Below are 15,832 nucleotides of genomic sequence, written 5' to 3' on the forward strand. Positions count from 1 at the left end.
TAAATATCGGGCTCTATTCATATTGTCTGCAGTTTATGCGATACAAATTGCCCCTGACCTATACGCCCAACGCACTAATAGACTTAATGAACTAATAAACCAGAATATCATAGGGCGGCGTGTCAAAGGGCGGAATATCTTTCCAGTGATAGGCTGGTGTCCTGTGTCTCTCGTATATTTTCAGGACCATCCTGTAAGCCCCAGTAAGAGAGAACTTTCCTGCGGTGACTAAGTAAAATTTGAGTTTAAAGGGAACCTGTCACATCATTTTTGGCATCTAAACTGTCCACACTGCGTTTAGTGATGTACAATTTTTTTTTTTTTTAAATTAAAACCAGCGCTGTAATCATGTGCAAAAAGCACTTTATATAGTTGGTCATAGGGGTTGGCTTCTTTTCGTTCAGTTACAGGTGTCGCTGCCCACACAATGTGAATGATGTTCCCAGGGGTTCTGCCGATATTACTTGAGTCCGCTATGAAATCCTGCGCTTACACAGTTTTGAGCAGCTGCCCACACTTGCGCCGTTTTCAGTGGCTCCCCACACCGTGACGAGCGGCTCCCTGCACATGCGCCGTAACTAAAGATGGGCAGAACTGAACAGTAAAGTTCGGCGTCTGTACCTAACAGCTACTGTTCCGGCAGGGTCTCCGAACACTGACTTCGCCAGGAAGTCAGTGTTACTGTTCGAGTCTGGCTGCCCGAACACCAGGTTTTTGTCACTCTGTCATGTGCATGTCAGCGCGGCAAAAACCGCTTCTGATCGGCAGTGAAATCATCCCCGCCGGTCAGAGATCTGACGTTCCCACACTGTCAAAAGACAGCGTGAGCGCACAGCCACTAATGTCAGCTGATGGGACGACTGCTCCCATCATCCGACGCCTGCTGCCACTAAATAACAGTGACAGCAGGAGGGGCTGATGGGAGCATTCATCAGCCGCTGTAAGTAAATAATTTTTTTTTTTAAATGGCGTGGATTCCCCTATATTTTTGATAGCCAGCCAGGCAAAACTCAATTCGTACGGGCTGCAAACCTCATCTGTCGGCTTCAGCAATGTCACAAATAGAGGGGTCCCCATGCTGTATTTTTTTTTAAATTATTTAAATAAATAATTTTTTTTTAAATGCCCTTCTCCCCCCCCCCCTCCATTTTTGACAACCAACTTTGCTAAAACAGACAGCTAAGGGCCGGTATTCTCAGGCTGGTAAGGGGCCATGGATATTGCCCAATACTCCCCCCCCCCCCCCCCCCCCCCCCACCCAGCCTAGACATAGCAACCGCCCAGAAAAGGCACTATCACGGTCCCCTCTCCGTGCTGCTGCTAATTTGTCACATGATTTGGGGCTGCGCCTGCAAGGGTTAATCTATCTCTCCACTCTCAGTTCAGCATTCAACCTCTGTCCTATACTGTAATGGGAGCATAAATCACACACCGACCCAGGCCACACACCCGCTCATACACGCTGCCACCACTCACCGAATACACAGGCGATGAGTCCCGGAAATATTACTACTAATAATGTCTACCACTCATAAGACTCACACACCTTAGGCTATGGGATTCTTTAGAACATACAAGGTTCAACTGTTAAAGTTTTATGCTTTAATACAAAACGGTTCAGTGCTTACAGTAAAGAAAAAGGTATAAAAATATGGTAATAAAAAGACATACAACTATGCAAAACAGTATAAAATAAACAGGAGAAAACTTACAGAAATAGCTAACTTGTAGTTTGCTTCTGCTCCCTGAGGGTAGGATGAATATAGACTGGATCACTTCCGCTTCCCAGGCTGCCCTCACATGAGAACAAGTTTGAATGTATACAAGCCAAATTTATAGAGGATATCTGGAGGTCAGATATCTAGACCAGCCCCTCAAATTGATATTATAATTGCCTGTTTTTGATTGGACCACGGCTGCGCCCCCAATGAATATATTGTTTTCTGAGATTCTTTGTGTAAAGCTTCCCACAGATAGATAGTGTCAGGATGTAATTGACCTCTCTCTTCAAAGAGCTAGGAGGTGTCAAATGTTCCCTTTCTTCTTGGTTCCAAGCACGACCCCCTGGTGAGATTGGAGACAGAAGTCTGCTGTCTCAGGAAAATACATATTAACACCTGGGTGAAACATGCAGCCTTCAGGACAGATGTTCAATTATTACTAGTCACCCAATACCTATGCATAGTTCACTGCACACATATATTTCTACATATTTCATTACAGGCACATTTATTAGATGCGCTAATTCTGATACTTTGCCCGGCTCGTCCCACTTGTCCTGTGGCGGTGGCAAGTGGGGTTGATGTCACCTTTGTATTGTCCAGTGACATCAAGCCCACGGCTTAGTAATGGAGAGGAGTCTATAAGACACCTATCAATTAGTAATCCTATAATTGCATGGGAAATAAAGACTTTTATTAGAAATGAAGCAAAACACAATTTTACTTTATTTCAAAGTAGCATACAGTTATACTCACCTAACGCCCATAACACTGAATCCCTCATCTCCTGTAATAAAACAAAATACAAAAACAATATCCCTCACCTCTGTCATTCTGTCCCACGCTGTAATCCATGTCTGGGGGATAAACCATTTTCAACCTGAAGGGTGCCAAAATGCAATCGTCCAGGCTGAGAACCAATGGGGAATGAGCTGCTGCGATCACAGCCTCAGTGACCGGCGGTGCTATCATAGACCTTGGTGAGATCCCTGCTAGCACCGTGATAGTTAATTAGTCAGTTAAGTGACACCTAATGAGTTAACTCTAGTGGCTGATGTTAGGGTCTGTGCACACGATGCGGATTTGGCTGCGGATCTGCAGCAGTTTTCCATGCGTTGTACAGTACCATGTAAACCTATGGAAAACCAAATCTGCAGTGCACATGGTGCGGAAAACTCACTGCGGAAACGCTGCGGTTTATTTTCCGCAGCATGTCGATTCTTTTTGCGGATTTCGCAGCGTTTTACACCTGTTCCATAATTGTAATCCGCTGGTGTAAAAACACAGGTGAAATCCGCACAAAAACTGCACTAAATCCGCAGGTAAAACGCAGGGCGTTTTACCTGCGGATTTTGCAGAATCCGCGGGGAAAAATCTGCAATGGAATCCGCAATGTGTGCACATAGTCTTAGATGGTTTTCCTTGGGGCGTGCACTTCTGCCTCCTGTATGTCGCTGGCCAATCATAAGCAGGCAGCAGCATAGAAGTGCAGAAGGAGAGTGCAGATATTGGTATCACTGATCCCCTGCCCTGTGGTTTTCTGCTGTTTTGGCCCATCTGGGGAGATCTGTGCGTTCAGTATAAACAACTTGGCACATTTTTATCACCTTTTTCTTAAAAAAAAATAAAAAAATAAAATTTGTTTTAATTTTTCTAACATCCTAACAAAATAAAAGGGGCTTTCATAAATGGTTTGACTGTGAAGTTGACGCAGGAATATTCATTATTAATTATTATTCTAGAAGGGCATAAACACTCAGTTTGAAAATTCCAAATGTTTCTAAATTTTGACCAAATTTCTGATATTTTCATAAACATTAATGTTATCAATCTAAATTTACGACCACGGAGAAGGAGAAAAGGTTTCATAACGACCAATCTACGAATCGATGGAACACGTAGAAGTGTTAAAGCGATAGGACCACATAAAGTGACCGCAGGTGTGAGAGATGGGCCTCTGTCAGGAAGGTGAAGCCTGTCGGTGGCATTAACGGTTAAGAAAAATCATGAGACTGCAGAAAGTTACCAGAGGACCAGTCGGGGAGCTAGTCTCCGGTCTGGAACACTTTTCTAGTTGTGTTGAAAGGTAACTTTTGATGTGGTCACTAGTCTGTTTAGAAGATGGATGAGAAGAGAGATGAGCTCACTGAAGAATTCCTGGTAACTTATTCTGCAGTCTGTTATGTCCATGATCTAGGCTATGGAGAGGAGAGGTATGTATAACAGACTAGAGACCATATCACTGATGGATCACTGGTAACTCATTCTGCAGTCTTATGCACAGTGATACCATAATGTGGTACGTTCTTAACATTGAGAGATGGAATATCAAAAATAAAATCCAGAAAATCACATTGTGTAAATTTATATAAATGTATTTGCATTTTGCAGTGAGAAATAAGTATTTGACCCCCTACCAACCATTAAGAGTTCTGGCTCCTACAGACCGCTTAGGCGCTCCTAATCATCTCGTTACCTGCATTACAGACAGCTGTCTTACATAGTCACCTTTATAAAAGACTCCTGTCCACAGACTCAATTATCAGTCAGACTCTGACCTCTACAACATGGGCAAGACCAAAGAGCTTTCTAAGGATGTCAGGGACAAGATCATAGACCTGCACAAAGCTGGAATGGGCTACAAAACCATAAGTAAGACGCTGGGTGAGAAGGAGACAACTGTTGGTGAAATAGTAAGAAAATAGATGAAATGCAACATGACTGTCAATCGACATCGATCTGGGGCATCATGCAAATTCTCACCTCATGGGGTATCCTTGATCATGAGGAAGGTGAGAGATCAGCCTAAGGGTATGTGTCCACGTTCAGGATTGCATCAGGATTTGGTCAGGATTTTTCATCAGTATTTGTAAGCCAAAACCAGGAGTGGGTGATAAATGCAAAAGTGGAGCATATGTTTATATTATACTTTTCCTCTAATTGTTCCACTCCTGGTTTTGGCTTACAAATACTGATGAAAAATCCTGACCAAATCCTGATGCAATCCTGAACGTGGACACATACCCTAAAACTACACGGGGGGCACTTAGTGATCTCAAGGCAACTGGGACCACAGTCACCAAGAAAACCATTGGTAACACATTATGCCATAAAGATGTAAAATCGTGCAGTGTCCGCAAGGTCCCCCTGCTCAAGATGGCACATGTGCAGCCCATCTGAAGTTTGCCAATGAACACCTGGATGATTCTGTGAGTGATTGGGAGGAGAAGCTGTGGTCCGATGAGACAAATATTGAGCTCTTTGGCATGAACTCAACTTGCTGTGTTTGGAGGAAGAGAAATGCTGCCTATGACCCAAAGAACACCGTCCCCACTGTCAAGCATGGAGGTGGAAACATTATGTTTTGGGGGTGTTTCTCTGCTAAGGGCGCAGGACTACTTCACCGCATCAATGGGAGAATGGATGGAGCCATGTACCGTAAAATCCTGAGTGACAACCTCCTTCCCTCCGCCAGGACATTAAAAATGGGTCATGGCTGGGTCTTCCAGCAAGATAATGACCCAAAACATAAAGCAAAGGCAGCAAAATTTGGGTGGGAAAAAGTGCAACTTATAGTCTGAAAAATACTTATTTCTCACTGCAAAATGCAAATAAATTTATACAATGTGACTTTCTGGATTTTATTTTTGCTATCCTATCTCTCAAGGATCAAATTAACCTAGAAAGAAGGAATATAAACCAGCTCACCCGTGATGCATAAACCAAACTTCGGGAGCACGGACCCGCTGTGTTCAAGCATATAAAGTCCAAAAAAGAAGAGAAAGTCCAGCTTCACTGAATCCGTAAAAAATATTTTCTTTCTTCACAAACTTTAAACATAGAGGATACAGACTTCAGCACGAACCATATGGGTAAGAATCTTAACGCGTTTCTGGAGACTAAGCTCCCTTAATCATTGTCACGGAACCCTACTCCGTGGTGTCACTAATTCGTCACGTGCCTGCTCTCACACGTGACTTGGGGTTGTGCCTGCAAGGGTTAATCGATCTCCCCACTCTCAGTCCAGCATTCAACCTCTGTCCTATGCTGTAATGGGAGTATAAATCACACACCGACCCAGGCCACACACCCGCTCATACGTGCTGCCACCACTCACCGAATACACGGGCGATGAGTCCCAGAAATAATAATACTAATAAAAATATGTCTATCACTCATAAGACTCACACACCTTAGGCTATGGATTCTTTTAGAACATTCGAGGTTCAACTTGTTAAAGTTTTATACTTTAATAACAAAAAGGGTCAGTGCTTACAATAAGAAAAGGTATACAAATATGATAATAAAAAGACATACAACTTATGCAAAACAGTATCAAAATAAACAGGAGAAAACTTACAGAAATTATCTAACTGGTAGTTGCTTTCTGCTCCCTGGGGGGGGGGGTGAATGTAGTTGTGGAACACATCAGCTTCTCAGGCTGCCCTCACATGTGAGCACAATTCTCTGTCTGCAGCCTAAATTTATAACTTTGGTCTGAGGTCAGGTTTCTTGACCGGCCCCTCAGGGTAATATCATAATTGCTGACTTGTTGATTGGCCACGGCCGCTCTACTAATGAATATATATTATTTCCTCTTGAGACGCTTGTGACCAGGTTCCCAGGAATAGATCACCTCAGGCCACAATTTAGCATCTCCCCTCCAAGACCTCAGAGGTGCCAAATGTTACCTTCTTCTTGGCTCCATTTAGACCTCCTGGTGTGATATGGAGACACAATTTCTACTAGTCCCAAGGAAGTACCTATTAACACCTAGGTACGACTTGCCTTCAGGACAGGTGTTACATTATCACTAGTCACACATATAGCCCTAGACATATGTCACTACACATATAGATATATATATATATATATATATATATATATATATATATATATATATATATATATATATATATATATATATATATATATATATATATATATATATATATATATATATATATATATATATATATACACACACACATATTTCACCACAATCATGTTTAAGGGAGCTTAGTCTCCAGAAATGCGTTGGGATTTGGTTAAGCTGGACATTCTCTTCTTTTTCAAATTAACATTATAGACTGTTCATGTCTTTGTCAGTGGGCAAACTTACAAAATCAGGGATCAAATACTTATTTCCAACACTGTATGTGCTGGTATTAGCATATACACATCTCATTGGCCAAAGGTAATACTGTCTACACCCACCTTAAGTGTCCTAGGTGTCTTAACCCTTTAACGACCGCCGATACGCCTTTTATTGGTGGCAGTTAAAGGGACACTGTCACCTGAATTTGGAGGGAACAATCTTCAGCCATGGAGGCGGGGTTTTTGGGTATTTGATTCACCCTTTCCTTACCCGCTGGCTGCAATATTGGATTGAAGTTCATTCTCTGTCCTCCGTAATACATCTTGCCTCGTAGCAATCTTGCCTTGCGCAGGCGTGTACTATGGAGGACAGAGAATGAACTTCAATCCAATATTGCATGCAGCCAGCGGGTAAGGAAAGGGTGAATCAAACACCCAAAAACCCCACCTCCATGGCTGAAGATTGTTCCTTCCAAATTCAGGTGACAGTGTCCCTTTAAGGATACTTATTCCTCAGCACCGCTTTTTAATGGTGCTGAGAAATGTGCATAGCGCCCCCCAGCGGGGGTAGCTGAGACCCCGGAGAACATGATTCGTTTAAGTTTTTACCGACCCCAGTGTTGTGATCTCCGTTATTCACGGAGTAATGGCGACCGCAAAAAAAGAAAGTCAGATTTCCCAATTATTTGTCTGTCCTCTGATCATCAGAGGAGAGATAATGGGGTCCCCGTGCTCCCTGGTAACTACAATGTTCCTCTGGCTGTGTAGCTCGGCATCTTCTGGGAAAAAAAAAAAAGGCAGGTACATGTGCAGTGCGCCTGCCGAGATCTGCCGGCCGGCCCCCGGCAACAATAGATTTCTCCTATTGGTTCATTTTGATTGTTGTGCTAGACCCTATCGCAATGATAAAATAAAAAAATAGTAAACCAAACCCCCCTTTGTCACCCCCTTAGTGAAAAAAAAAAATTTCCGTTAGGGTTATAGTTGTGGTTATAGTTAGGATTATGCTTGGGGTTACGGTTGTTATAGTTGAAGTTATAGCTAGAGTTAGGGTTGGCGCTACGGCTAGTGTTAGGGTTAAGGTTTGGGTTAGGGTTGGGGTTAGGTTTGGGGCTAGGGTTACAGTTGGGTCTGGGGTTGGAGTTGGGCCCTGGGGTTGGAGTTGGGCCTTGGTGTTGGAGTTGGGCCCTGGGGTTGGAGTTGGGCCCTGGGGTTGGAGTTGGGCCCTGGGGTTGGAGTTGGGCCCTGGTGTTGGAGTTGGGCCCTGGGGTTGGGCCTGGGCCCTGGGGTTGGAGTTGGGCCCTGGGGTTGGGGTGGGGGCTGGGCCTAGAGTTGGGGCTGGGGTTGGAGATGGGGTTATAACTAGGGTTGGGGTTGTGGTGTTAAGGTGAAGGTTAGAGTTAGACTTGGGGGGGTTCCACTGTTTAGGGTACATCAGGGGGTCGCCAAACGTGATATGGTGCCCGCCATTCCATCCAATTTTGGGTTAAAAAAATAAAACTGCACTCCCTCCCTTCTGAGCCCTGCCATGCGCCCAAACAGTGGCTTTCCCCCACATATGGGGTTTAGCGTATTCAGGAGAAATTGGACGACAAATTTTGTGGTCCATTTTCTCCTGATACCCTTGTGAAAATAAAAAAAATTTGGTTCCAAAGTAAACATTTTGTGAAGAAAGTAACATGTTCATTTTTTTTTTCTTACACATCACTTTAGTTCTCGTGAAGCACCTGAAGGGTTAATAAACTTCTTAAATGTGGTTTTGAGCACCTTGAGGGGTGCAGTTTTTAGAATGGTGTCACTTTTGGATATTTTCTGTCATATTGACCCCCAAAAATGTGAGGTGGTCCCTAAAAAATGGTTTTGTAAATTTTGTTGGAAAAATGAGAAATCGCTGGTCAACGTTTAACCCTTATAACGTCCTAACAAAAATAAATTGTTTTCAAAATTGTGCTGATGTAAAGTAGACATGTGGGAAATTTTATTTATCTACAGTTATATGAAAAAGTTTGGGCACCCCTATTAATCTTAAGCTTAATGTTTTATAAAAATTGTTTTTTTTTTGCAGCAGCTATTTCAGTTTCATATATCTAATAACTGTTGGACACAGTAATGTTTCTGCCATGAAATGAGGTTTATTGTACGAACAGAAAATGTGCAATCTGCAATTAAACAAAATTTGACAGGTGCATAAGTATGGGCACCCCACCAGAAAAGTGACATTAATATTTAGTAGATCCTCCTTTTGCAAAAATAGCAGCCTCTAGTCGCTTCCTGAAGCTTTTAATGAGTTCCTGGATCCTGGATGAAGGTATTTTTGACCATTCCTCTTTACAAAACAATTCCAGTTCAGTTCAGTTTGATGGTCGCTGAGCATGGACAGCCCTCTTCAAATGACCCCACAGATGTTCAATGATATTCAGGTCTGGGGACTGGGATGGCCATTCCAGAACAGTGTAATTGTTCCTCTGCATGAATGCCTGAGTAGATTTGGAGCCGTGTTTTGGATCATTGTCTTGTTGAAAGATCCATCCCCTGCATAACTTCAACTTTGTCACTGATTCATGAACATTATTGTCAAGAATCTGCTAATGCTGAGAGGAATCCGTGCGTCCCTCAACTTTAACAAGATTCCCGGTGCTGGCATTGGCCACACAGCCCCAAAGCATGATGGAACCGCCACCAAATTTTACTGTGGGTAGCAAGTGTTTTTCTTGGAATGCTGTGTTTTTTGGCCACCATGCATAACGCCTTTTTGTATGACCAAACAACTCAATCTTGGTTTCATTAGTCCACAGGACCTTCTTCCAAAGAGAAATTGGCTTCTCCAAATGTGCTTTTGCATCCCTCAGCCGACTCTGTTTGTGGCGTGCTTGCAGAAACGGCTTCTTTTGCATCACTCTCCCATACAGCTTCTCCTTGTGCAAAGTGCGTTGTATAGTTGACCGATGCTCAGTGACACCATCTGCAGCAATGTACAAAAAAACCCTGTTTGGGAGAGAAGAACAGACAAATCGCGGTGCCCTAAGTGCGTAAACACAATATTATAGTCTTTAAAGGGTGCACAATTTTATGCACTCACCTGATAAAAGACTAAAATGGCTTTGGATCGTGTATCCTCCAAATTCCCTCTGAGATACTTTTCAATATACAGGGCTTGCAGCTTGCCTCGGGTGGATCCAAGTGAGAGAGCCAGAGTCAGGCTCACACAGGATGAGTAGTTCAAGAAAAGCACGTCCAGCCCATGAATGGCAGCGCTTCCCAGGGCTCACATTCAAAGATGATATTTCATATTTTTTTTATTTCATAACTTAAAATAGAAGAGATACAACGCGTTTCAGATACAGTATATATCCTTCTTCAGGTATCATAAAAACACAGTACAAATCCTACTAGTATAAAATTCAATTACACTTATACTGTATATAGTATCAAACCTTTTATCCCAGTCTCAGAAACTTGATTTGGGGTGTGGACCAAGTTCAGGAAAACACCCACTGATTGATACAGCCTCGTTAACATTGATGCAAGAAAGAGATATCTCTCTATGATATCATTCAATCCATTTGGAAATAATGTTCCCAAACGATATATCCAAAACGTTTAGAGCCCAGGATCATTATAATGAAAAATGCTCCAACATGACCTCTCCCTAATCCTGGACTTCCCCCATTGGAAATTCCTACTGCTTCCCACAGGTTGGAAATTTCCAATGTTGAATTTGATATAAATGAAATAACTATCCATGATCATACAGAATCCCCATCTACATTCACCACAGTATTACAAGCGCCCACTCCATCACCATCTTCAGTAGTATCCAACATCTCTTTTTTAGAGATAGGTCCCACACGTCCAAGTGTTTCAGAAATAATTTTACCACCACTAATCAGTTCTTCACAAACAGCTCAAATTTTCAGTCCAATACAAAAGAATCATATTACAAATTACTTCGCACCAACTGTAATATCAAGATCCAAAAAAAGAAAAGTAGAGCAAGAGGAAAAAGAGGAAAGGGATCTAATAGAAATCTGAGAATATGTAAAAAAAAAACAAGGAACCCTGAAACTTATAAACAACTAAATCCGCCTCTGGTTAAAATATTTAATTTATCGTCCCATATTTTATCCTCCTCAGAAATGGAAATTTTAAGTAGGGGACTAAACTTCTGCCCTGCTCAAGATATGAATGCATTCGATCTTTTTCTCGATTTAAATGCGCAAACTCACACTTAAAAGGCATTTCTTGTTGAACGAAAAAAATGGGGACATTGGGGATCCCAAAAAAATACTGATCCCAATAGAGACAAACAAAGAAAGGGAATATATCCACAAGGAGGTACACCCAAAATCTCTATTTAATCCTCATCAACACCGAGGACCAAATATAGATACCTTTTTTTCATTAGTATCTGAAGAATTTAGGAAATGGGAAAATAATAATAATAAACATAAAATCCAAAAGCATGGAACTGGAAAAAACAAGATAAAAAAGGAGAACAATATCTCTAAAAGAAAGAAATGGCATTGGAGGATTTGAGACAAAATACAGATATAGTAATAAGGCAAGCTGATAAAGGAGGGGCAGTAGTTGTGCAAAATAGATCTGACTATATTGAGGAAGCTTTGAACATATTGTCTGATATGAGATATTACAAAATTCTGAAAGAAGATCCCTACACAATCCTTTGTTCAGGACTATCACCATATGATTTAGGAAGCCTATGAGAGGAACCTTCTCAATAAAACAGAAAAAAGGTTTTTATCAAATCCTGCACCAACGATGGCGTTATTTTATCATTGACCAAAAGTGCATAAGAACTGTGAAAAACCACCTGGTAGACCAATTATATCAGGAAGAGGGTCTTTAAAGGGCACCTGTCACCCCGAAATTCGCAGGTGAGGTAAGCCCACCGGCATCAGGGGCTTATCTGCAGCATCCTGTAATGCTGTAGATAAGCCCCCGATGTTACCTGAAAAAGGAGAAAAAGTCGTTAGATTATACTCACCCAGGGGCGGTCCCGCTGCTGGTCCGGTCAAATGGGCGTCTCCGGTCCGCTGCGGCGCCTCCCATCTTCATTACAAGACGTCCTCTTCTGATCTTCAGCCACGGCTCCGGCGCAGGCGTACTTTGTCTGCCCTGTTGAGGGCAGAGGATAGTACTGCAGTGCGCAGGCGCCGGGCCTCTGACCTTTCCGGCGCCTGCGCACTGCAGTACTTTGTCTGCCCTCAACAGGGCAGAGCAAAGTACGCCTGCGCCGGAGCCGTGGCTGAAGATCAGAAGAGGACGTCATGGAAAGAAGAGAGGAGGCGCCGCAGCGGACCGGAGACGCCCATCCGACCTGACCAGCAGTGGGACCGCCCCTGGGTGAGTATAATCTAACCTCTTTTTCTCCTTTTTCAGGTAACATCGGGGGCTTATCTACAGCATTACAGAATGCTGCAGATAAGCCCCTGATGCCGGTGGGATTACCTCACCCGCGAATTTCGGGGTGACAGGTTCCCTTTAACCTGTCATCTTTCTCATTATATTGACTTGTTTCTACAAGATCTAGTAAAGTATCTTCCTTCATTTTTGAGAGATTCCACACAATCGAGGAACTGAGGGATATTGAATGGGAAGATAACTATTCCTTTATCTCATTGGATGTTAATTCATTATATTCCAACATAGATCACGAAATGGGGGTAAATGCAGTGGGTTTTTATTTAGCAAAGACAGAGATGCTCCCCGAACAAAGAGATTTTCTGTTAAAGGGTCTGAAATTCATTCTTGAACACAATGTGTTCATTTTTGAAGGCGTACTGTACTTACAGTTGCTCGGCACCGCGATGGGGACTCGGGTCGCGCCAAGTTTCGCAAACTTATTCATGGGGCGATTCGAGTCCTCGTCGTCACTTTCTAAGCCTGTTTTCTATGACAAAATAAGGCTTTACAAGCGCTTCATAGATGATGTGATTATCATATGGAAGGGGACAGAGGAGGAAGCGGCACAATTCATAAAGGAGCTCAATAATAACACCTGGGGGATTACCTTTACATCACAAATTAATAAAGAAAAAATGGTATTTCTTGATTTAGAGATCAGCCATAGTGGTAAAAAAATCATCACGAAATCCCACTTCAAAAAAGTGGATTCAAATGGCTTATTAGATTTCAATAGTGCACATTACAAGAAGTGGAAGGTTAATATACCCCACAGCCAATTTTATCGCATCAGAAAGAATTGTACGAGAGAATCTGATTATGTAGCTCAGTCTGAAAATTTAAAGAAAAAAGATACCCGAAAAATTTGATAAATGGTGCATATAGGGACAACCAAATAAAAACACAGGAAGAATGTTTAAAAGGAAAAACCAGGAAAGGGGACACTTTGACTACTGGTAAGGAAAAAAGTGATGATCACTGGAAATTGAATTTTGTGACAACATTCAATAGGGGGAAATAAAATCATAAGAACTGTGCTTTCTACATATTGGTACATCTTGAAGCGTGACCCTGTCTTGGGAAAACATCTCCCTGATAAACCAGGGATTACATATAGAAGGGGGAAAGCTTTGAAAAATTTGGTGGCCCCCAGTAAATTAAGAAAACAGTTGGATCCAAAAAGAAAAAACATTTGTAAAAATAAGGATCAAACTTTATGTGGAGTTCTTCAAGGAACCGGAGTTTTCAAATGTAACTCCAAAAAATGTTGTACCTGTGGGATCCTAGATCATGGGGCTAAAACTATTAAATGCAATAATACTGGTGATGTCTTTGAAATCTCACAAAGACTCACCTGTAGTAGTGATCATGTTGTATATGTCATCACATGCAGTTGTGGTTTGCAGTATGTGGGACGCACTGTACAGACACTGCGGTCCCTCAGAAATAGAGCAAAAAATAGCTTTTTAAAACATAGTCTCTCAAGGCATCTACTACTTAAACATAATAAAATTTTTAACATAAAAGTAACTCCAATGGAGCAGATACCCTCTGGAGTTGCAAACAGGAATGCTCTTTTAAACAGGAAAGAAACGTTTTGGATATATCGTTTGGGAACATTATTTCCAAATGGATTGAATGATATCATAGAGAGATATCTCTTTCTTGCATCAATGTTAACGAGGCTGTATCAATCAGTGGGTGTTTTCCTGAACTTGGTCCACACCCCAAATTAAGTTTCTGAGACTGGGATAAAAGGTTTGATACTATATATAAGTGTAATTGAATTTTATACTAGTAGGATTTGTACTGTGTTTTTATGATACCTGAAGAAGGATATATACTGTATCCGAAACGCGTTGTATCTCTTCTATTTTAAGTTATGAAATAAAAAAATATGAAATATCATCTTTGAATGTGAGCCCTGGGAAGCGCTGCCATTCATGGGCTGGATGTGCTTTTCTTGAACCATCTGCAGCAAGTTGATGCTGCAGCTCTCTGGAGGTGGTCTGAGGATTGTCCTTGACTGATCTCACCATTCTTCTTCTCTGCCTTTCTGATGTTTTTCTTGGCCTGCCACTTCTGGCCTTAACAAGAACTGTACCTGTGTTCTTCCATTTCCTTACTATGTTCCTCACAGTGGAAATTGACAGGTTAAATCTCTGAGACAGCTTTTTGTATCCTTCCCCTGAACAACTATGTTGAATAATCTTTGTTTTCAGATCATTAGACAGTTGTTTTGAGGAGCCCATGATGCCGCTCTTCAGAGGAGATTCAAACAGGAGAACAACTTGCAAGTGGCCTCTTTAAGTAGCTTTTCTCATGATTGCATACACCTGGCTATGAAGCTCAAAGCTCAATGAGGTTAGAAAACCAAAAAAAGTGCTTTAGTAAGTCAGTAAAAAGTAGGTAGGAGTATTTAAAACAAGAAAATGATAAGGGTGCCCATACTTATGCACCTGTCAAATTTTGTTTGAATGCAGATTGCACATTTTCTGTTCGTACAATAAACCTCATTTCATGGCAGAAACATTACTGTGTCCAACAGTTATTAGATATATGAAACTGAAATAGCTGTTGCAAAAAAAAACAATTTTTATAAAACATGAAGCTTAAGATTAATAGGGGTGCCCAAACTTTTTCATATAACCGTATTTTGCGTGACCTATCTCTCTGATGCAGGGCCGCACTTAGTAACCCGATGTTTACCCTGGTTACCATTATAAATGTAAAAAAAAAAAACACTACATACTTACATTCCGGAGTCTGTCCCCCGGCGCTGTGCTTCTCTGCACTGTGTAAGTGCTGGCCCGTAAAGCAGAGCGGTGACGTCACCGCTGTGCTCTGCTTTATGGCCGGCGCTGACAGTGCAGGAAAGCAGAACGCCGGGGGACAGACATCGGAATGTAAGTATGTAGTGTTTTTTTTTTTTTTTTACATTTACAATGGTAACCAGGGTAAATATCGGGTTACTAAGTGCGGCCCTGCGCTTAGTAACCCGATGTTTACCCTGGTTACAAGTGAAGACATCGCTGGATCGGTGTCACACACACCGATTCAGCGATGTCAGCGGGTGATCCAGCAACGAAATAAAGTTCTGGACTTTCAGCTCCGACCAGTGATGTCACAGCAGGATCCTGATCGCTGCTGCGTGTCAAACACAACGATATCGCTATCCAGGACGCTGCAACGTCACGGATCACTATCGTTATCGTTCTAAAGTTGCTCATTGTGAAGGTACCTGTAGTCTCTAAGACAAAGAAATTCCTGAGACTTCTTATCTCAACACTTACACAGACCTCATTATGGAAAGCAGGAGATGCACATAGAATAACCAAAATGGGGTCAGGATAGAAAAATAACTCCTGCTGTCACAAGATAGAAGGGTTACAGACCGGAGATGAGCTCACTGACTGATCTCAAGTAACTCGTTCTGCAGTCTTATGTACAGTGATACATACAGGATGGAGAGGGGTTACAGAGCAGAGATGAGCTCACTGATCTCAAGTAACTCGTTTTGCAATCTTATGCACAGTGATACATACAGGATGAAGGAGGGTTACAGACCGGAGATGAGCTCACTGACTGAT

General features: G+C 42.0%; 1 protein-coding gene across 4 annotated transcripts in view; it reads left to right on the top strand.

The window, feature by feature from the left end:
• The window catches only part of SETD2 (SET domain containing 2, histone lysine methyltransferase), a 106,821-nt gene that overhangs the window by 68,193 nt on the left and 22,796 nt on the right, over window positions 1-15,832 (top strand). The window lies entirely within an intron of this gene.

This window comes from Ranitomeya imitator, chromosome 6, assembly GCF_032444005.1.
Source record: "Ranitomeya imitator isolate aRanImi1 chromosome 6, aRanImi1.pri, whole genome shotgun sequence".
In the NCBI taxonomy this organism is placed as follows: Eukaryota; Metazoa; Chordata; class Amphibia; order Anura; family Dendrobatidae; genus Ranitomeya; species Ranitomeya imitator.